Source organism: Myotis daubentonii, chromosome X (genome assembly GCF_963259705.1).
Source record: "Myotis daubentonii chromosome X, mMyoDau2.1, whole genome shotgun sequence".
NCBI lineage: Eukaryota > Metazoa > Chordata > Mammalia > Chiroptera > Vespertilionidae > Myotis > Myotis daubentonii.
Genome location: NC_081861.1, coordinates 48,060,793 through 48,068,394, shown reverse-complemented (window position 1 = coordinate 48,068,394; position 7,602 = coordinate 48,060,793). Strand labels below are relative to the sequence as shown.

Here is a 7,602-nt window from a genome sequence, read left to right as displayed (position 1 = left end):
AAATCTCAGAGGGAAGGGGGGAAGGGGAGGGAAGAGATTAACAAAGATCTTATATGCATATATGCATTACCTATGGACACATACAATAGGGTCCTGAAGGCCTGGGGCAGGGTGGGAATTGGGTAGAGGGGGGGCAATGGGAAGCAAAAGAAGGACATCTGTAATACTCTCAACAATAAAGATTTTTTTAAAGACACTACAGAGAAAGAAAATTATAGGCCAATATCCCAGATGAACACATACGCAAAAATCCTCAACAAAATATTAGCAAATGAAATTCAGCCATACATTAATAAGATCATATGCCATGATCAGGTAGTATTTATTCCTGGGATGCATTCATTCTGATAAGCACTCCATCAATTCTCAAGAAAAACCACAACAGCAGGAAAAAGCTGGAAGGCTTTTCACTTTTAAGATTGAAACTCCATGCTCATGAAGTTCATCCTCAAATAGGAGAACTTCTTCAAAAAACTTATTCTGTTCTATAGCTTTCAATTTCTCTGTATCTATATGATTTGTTATAGGTACAACCTTTAACTTGATTCTCCAGGTAATATTCCCTTATAATCTTTGTAGAGGCCAAATGGTACGGTTTAATAACCTCCTTGAAGTATTCACCCTCTGCCCTACCTTCCTGCCATTCTTCACACAGGCTACTTTAACATTCCTTGGTAGTTGTTTATACATCTTAAAGCATGTGTAGCATTGAACTCAATCCCCAAGGCAGAACCATGCTGGATTTTTAAAATGTTATCTCCAAACATCATTTCAGGGAGAGATGGCATACGCAATTGATTAGCTAACTTCTCCACCTCCACTGACTTCGTGATGTGAATTTTGGCCACCACCAGCTTTCAGAGCCTAAGAAAAAGTCCCAGTGGCTGCCCTGGAAGCCATGGATCATCATGACCAAGGTATCCAGCGTGAGCCACGTGGAAAAGGCTGGATCCGCTGCCTCACTGCAGCTTAGCCCCCTTGGGCTTCAGAGCCCTTACCATGCTCAGCCATACCTCACCCTTCCCTCCCAACTAAGAAAGTTTTTGCACAGCAAAGAAAGTTATCAACAAAACAAAAAGACAACCTACTGAATGGGAGAAAATATCTGCCAATGATACATCTGATACGTATACACTCATACAACTCAACACCAAAAAAACCCAAATAATCCCATTAAAAATGGCCAACAGACATATGAAAAGATATTCAACATCACCAACACAGAAATTCAAATTAAAACAACAATAAGATATCACCTCACACCTTCCAGAATGACTATCATCAATAAACCAAGATACATCAAGTGGTGGTGAGGATGTGGGAATGCTGATTGGTGTAGCCACTATGGCAAACAGTATGGAGGTTCCTCAAAATATTAAAAATAGAACTGCCTTATGACCCAGTGATTCCACTACTGTGTATATATCTGAAGAAGTCCAAAACAATAATTTGAAAAGATACATGCACCCATATGTTTATCGCAACGTTATTTACAATATCCAAGATATGAAAGCAACACAAGACAAGTCAATAGACAAGTAGATAAAAAGTGGTGGTACATATACAATGAAATATTAGTTAGCCATAAAGAGAATGAAGTCTTACCATTTGAGACAACATGGTTGTACCTAGAGGGTATTATGTTAAGTGAAATAAAAGTCAGAAAGAGAAAGACAAATACCATATGAGGAATCTAATCAACAAAATACACCAACAAACAAAACAGAAATACTCATAGACACAAAGAACAAACTGAAGGCTGCCAAATGGGGAGGAAGTTGGGAGGTTGGGTGAAAAATGTGATGGGATTGAGAAGTACAACTTGGTAGGTGCAAACTTGTCATGGGGATGTAAATTACAGCATAGGGGATATAGTAATAATTATGTATAGTGCCAGGTGGGTAATTGAATATTGGAAGTATCACTTCATAATTTATATGATTGTCTAACCACTACGCTTTATAACTGAAATTAATCCAAAGTAATATTGAATGTGAACTGTAATTGAAAAATAAAAAAGGATATACAGAAATTTTTGTAGAATAATGAAAGCTTTTAAAAATAAATCTAAACAGAATAGTTAGGTTCAAGGATTCTTTAATGTGCTGTATTTAAAAGATGAAGAAGAAACTTCTAGTTTATCATCCTTTAAAATTATATTGCCCTTTTTTTAAATATATTTTTAATTTATTGATTTTAGAGAGAGAGTAAGAGGGAGAGATTTGTTGTTTCACCCATTCATGCATTCATTGGTTGATTCTTTCATGTGCCCTGACTGGCTATGGGGAGGATGCTCTAACCCAGTGGTCGGCAAATCAGCTCACGAGCCACACGCGGCTCTTTGGCCCCTTGAGTGTGGCTCTTCCACAAAATACCGACTTCTGCGCACGGGCCACAAAGTTTCAATAGCACTGTACGTGCGCACCCGCACGTGGTATTTTGTGGAAGAGCCACACTCAAGGGGCCAAAGAGCCGTGTGTGGCTCGCGAGCCACAGTTTGCCGACCACTGCTCTAACCAACCGAGCTACCTGGCCAGGACAGAGCCCTGCATTTTTAAGGGGGGTCCCAAGTGACCTGACCCAGCCAGTGTGACCCAGGTCTGTGGACTGGCTCTAAGTGCCAATGGTACTGCAGAAATGCTCAGTTTTCAGCATTGCAGGGCCTGGTTCAAGCCCCAGCCAGTTCTGCCACTTTATTGGGAAAGTCTCAGAGCCCTTTTCCCCAGCTTTCAAATGGGGACAATAATAGGACCATACCAATAACTAGCTCAGGGACAGAGCAGGGGCTCCTGTGCTGGGCTAGGCTCCACCTCAGGCTGCTAGCAAATGGGCTGGTGTACAGGACATTCGCCTCTGTTGGGCATTTTCCACAGGCCAGACCTGCCCTGCCTTACAGCCAGTCAGCTCCCCGGGGCTCTTGGCCGCCAGCACCTACCTAGTTACCCCCAGGTTCCCACCTGGCACCTGGCTGCCCCCAGTCTGGAAAAGGCCTCCCTTCAAACCACCACCACCACCACCACCCTCCACTGCCCCCCCCAGCAACCCCCACCTCAGGCCTCACCACAGCTGCCACTCTGTCTTGGGGTGCTGTTTCCTATTGCTCTTTTTTTTTTTAAATTCTTACCTGAGGATTTTTTTTTCTTTTTTTGTGTGTGCATAAACCTGCTATTTCTTTTTATTAATCTTTACTAGAGGCCGGGTGCACAAAAATTGGTGCACTCGGTGGGGGAGGGAGGGTCCCTCAGCACAGCCTGTGCCCTCTCACAGTCTGGGAACCCTCAGGGGATGATCACCTGCTGGCTTAGGTCCACACCCTGGGGGATTGGGCCTAAGCTGGCAATCAGACATCCCTCTGGCAGCCCGGCAGCCCTTGGGGGATGTCTACTTGCCAGCGGGGAGCAGGCCTAAACTGCAGTCAGACATCCTTAGAGCTGCTGAGGAGGCAGGAGAGGCTCCCACCACCACCGCTGTACTGGCAGCCATCAGCCTGGCTTGTGGCTGAGCAGAGCTCCTCCCATGTGAGAGCGCCCTCACCACCAGAGGGCAGCTTCTGCATTGAGCGTCTGCCCCCTGGTGGTCAGTGTGTGTCATAGTGATCAGTCATTCCCAGTCATTAAGCTGTTAGGGTCAGTTTGCATATTACCCGTTTACTATATAGGATAGAGGCCTGGTGCATGGGTGGGGCCGGCTGGTTTGCCCTGAAGGGTGTCCCGGATCAGGGTGGTGGTCCCGCTTGGGTACCTGGCCAGCCTGGATGAGGGGATGATGGCTGTTTGCAGCTGGTCACACCCCCTTCAGGGTGGGGGTCCCCACTGGGGTGCCTGGTTAGCCTGGATGATGGGCTGATGGCTGTCTGAGCTGGTCACACCCCCTTCAGCGTGGGGGTCCCCACTGGGGTGCCTAGCCAGTCTGGGTGAGGGGCTGAGGGCTGTTTTCAGGTTGGTGGGCGACTGAAGCTACCAGCCTCTCCTTTTTTCTTTTCTTTTTTCATTCTGGGATTTATTCACCTTCTATAGCTGTCACTGGAGCTGAGAGCCAGCTCCAGCTCTGAGGCCATTGCCAGCTGAATGCAGGTATCTGGGTTTGTTTAGATTCTATAATTGAAACTCTGTTGCCATCACTGGCCGCTCTAAGCTCTGAGGCCGCGCTGGCTGAAAGCAGTTACCTGGGGTTTGTTTAGGTTCTATAATTGCCACATTGTTACATCCGTAGCTCAGAGCTGGGCTGCGGCAGGTGGGGAACCTTGGCTTCCTCTGTCACTGGAGCAAGCAAGCCTCCTATTCACTTCAGCTGCCTGGCTTCCCGCCGCCATCTTGGTTGGCAGTTAATTTGCATATCTCGCTGTTTAGCCAATGGGAAGGGTAGCGAAGTTATGGTTAATTACCATGTTTCTCTATTATTAGATAGGATTGTTGAGATTATTACAAATGTCCCTCTTTTTACCACCCATAGCTCCCCTCCACCTGGTTCCCACCCCACTCCAGGCCCTCATGACTCTATTGTCTGTGTCCATAGGTAATGCATACATCAATATAAGATCTTTGTTTAATCTCTTCCCGCACCGCCCACACACCTTCCCTCTGAGAATCGTCAGTCTGTTCCATTTCCATGCCCCTGATTCTATTCTAGTCACCAGTTTATTCTGTTCATCAGATTTTTATTTATTTCATTTTTAGATTCACTTGTTGATAGATATGTATTTGTTGTCACTTTGTTGTTCATTATTTTTTATCTTTACCTTCTTCTTCTTCTCCTCCTCCTCCTCCTCCTCCTCCTCCTCCTTCTTTTTCTTCTTCTTCAGTGATGAACTCCTTTAGCTTTTGCCTGTGAAGCTCTTTATCTGACCCTCAATTCTAAATAATAGCTTTGCTGGGTAGAGTAATCTTGGTTGTACATTCTTACTATTCAGCAGTTTGAATATTTCTTGCCACTCCCTTCTGGTCTGCATAGTTTCTGTTGCGAAATCAGCTCACAGTCATATGGGCACTCTCTTGTAGGTAACTAACTAATTTTCTCTTGCTGCTTTTAAGATTCTCTCTTTGTCTTTTGCCCTTGGCATTTTAACTATGATGTGTCTTGGTGTGGTCATTTTTGGATACCTCTAGTTTGGGGTTCTCTGTGCTTCCTGGACATGTACGTCTATTTCTTTCACCAGGTAGGGGAAGTTTTCTGTCATTGTTTCTTTAAACAGGTTTTCAATATCTTGTTCTCTCCCTTCTTCTGGAACCCCCATAATTTGGATGTTGGTACACTTGAAGTTGTCCCAGAGGCTCTTTACACTATCTTCATATTTTTGAATTCTTTTTTCTTTTTGCTCTTCTGATTGAGTCTTTTTTGCTTCCTCATATTTCAAATCTTTGACTTGATTCTTGGGATCCTCTAGTCTATTGTTGAATCCCAGTATACTATTCTTTATTTCAGTCAGTGTATGCTTAGTTTCTGACTGGTCCTTTTCCATGTGTTTGGCATTCTCACTAAGATCCTCAAAAGTCTCACTAAGTTCCTCAGAGGTTTCTAGAAGATTCTTGAATAACCTCATAACTGTAGTTTCGAACACTATATTCAGTAGTTTGCTTTCTTCCATTTCTTTCATTTGTGACATGCTTCTTTGTCTCTGCATTTTGGCTGCTTCCCTGTATTTCTTTCTATATATTGGGTAGCTGCTAAGTCTCCTTGAGTTGATAGAGTGGCCCTGTGTAGTAGATTTCCTATAGGGCCCAGTGGCTCAGCCTCCCCTATTACCTAAGGTGGACACTCTTGGTGCACACCTTTGTGGGCTGTGTGCACAGTTTTGTTGTAGTTAAGACTTGATTGCTATTGGTAACAGGGGAGGAATTGACCTCCAGGCCAATTGGCTGTAGGGACCAGCTGCAACTACAGTGGGAGAGCTGCTGTGCATGAGACACCCTTATGGAGCAGGACTTGCTTAAGTGGGGCTTCGGTGCTCACTGAGTCTCCCCTTGAGTGTGTCTCTTATGGATGTGAAGAGTTGTAATCTGGTATGGTCTCACACTGATCCCTGGATATACTGGCTCTTGGGTCTCCAGGGAAGTGCAAAGTCAACCACTGCCTGTGGCCATCCAGAAGGAGCTACAGAGAGATATTCAGATTCCTGCTCTTTGTATGGGATTTGGAAGTGCCCTGATGAGGCCCAGCTGTGAAGCAAGGCAGGCTGGTGCCAGGCCTTGGCCCTTTTATTGATAGGTTTGGGGATCCCTGACCCAGCTTCAGCTTGTTTGACAGATTTTTAGCCTGAGAAAGGACAGAGCATTCATATGCAAAGCCACTGTGTAAAGCTTGGGTGGGGTTGTAAATTGGGTGGGGCAAGGTCTCCAGGAATCTCCAGGGAGGAGCAAACAGAAATGGCTGCCAGTCTGCCCTGCATGGGGGAGGTCCTTACATGGGAGTAATGACTGATGTGAGGGACAGTCCAGTTTCTCCCTGTATGTGTCTGGGTCCCCCAGAGCCTCGCCCTGCACTGGAGCTCAGAGGAAGTGGGAGCCTGTAAATTCAGTTCATGGGGCCGGCCTTTTAAGAGGAGCAGCTGGGTCTCCAGCAGCCTGTGTGTCACTCAGCCCCAATATGCACTGGTTTTTACAGTCCGTAGTTCTTACCGCCAGTAGGGACTTCTTTCCCCAGATCTGGCAGTAAGTTCTTACTGCTAGTAGGGACTCCTTTCCCCAGATCTGGGCTGGGGGTCTGGTGTGGGACTGGGACTCCTCACTCCACGGAGCGACCTCCGCAGAGGCAATCTCCCTCCCCATTAAAAAAAGTGGCACAGCTGGGTGCCAGACCAGCCCATTCCATGCCTCCACACCTCCTACCAGTCTCATTGTGCTTTCTTCTTTATTTCTCTAGTTGTATTACTTCCATTCAGCCAGCTTTCCAGAGGTTCTGGATGATAGCTGTTCTGTATTTTAATTGTAATTTTGATGTGGTTGCGGAAGGCAGCAAGTAAAGGCACTTCCCTATGCCACCATCTTGGTTCCACGGAGGATATTTTTCCCCCATTAATTTTTTAAAGAGTGGAAGAGAGGAAGAAGTGGGAGAGAGAAACAGATGTGAGAGAGACACATAGATTGATTGCCTCCCATGAGAACCCCAGACCTGCAACCAATGTACATGCCCTTGATTGAAAATCAAACCCATGACCCTTTGGTTCACAGGCCCATGCTCTAACCCTGAGGCAAACCAGCAAGGGCAAAAGTATATTGCTCTTAATGCTTTATATTATAATGCAGATGTCATTCCTGTAGGCTCATTGTTAAAGGATAGGTCAGCATAGTATAGGAGAGCACTTGACAGGATGGCTGGGTTCAGTCCTTAGTTCTGCTATTATTATTAGCTTTGCTATTATACTCAGGAAAATTCACAGTCTTATTTGAACCTGTTTCCTGTTCATAAGATAAAAAGAATGGATTCCATGGTTTCTTAATTCTAAAAGTCCACAAAACATTGATCAGCCTATGAAAAACAATTGTTGTTGGAATAGAAAAGGAAACACGTTTTATTTATCTTTGCATTTCCCATACTGCTTAGTTGGTACCTAATAATTTAACATTTTTTAGTACAATAAACATTAATTGAGTATTGTCTAGGTCA

The 7,602-nt window shown here is 44.9% G+C and overlaps 1 pseudogene; it reads right to left on the bottom strand.

Moving 5' to 3' along the window:
• Window positions 1–322: 322 nt before the first annotated feature.
• On the bottom strand, window positions 323–910 carry LOC132223479 (TIP41-like protein; annotated as a pseudogene).
• Between the last annotated feature and the right edge of the window lie 6,692 nt (window positions 911–7,602).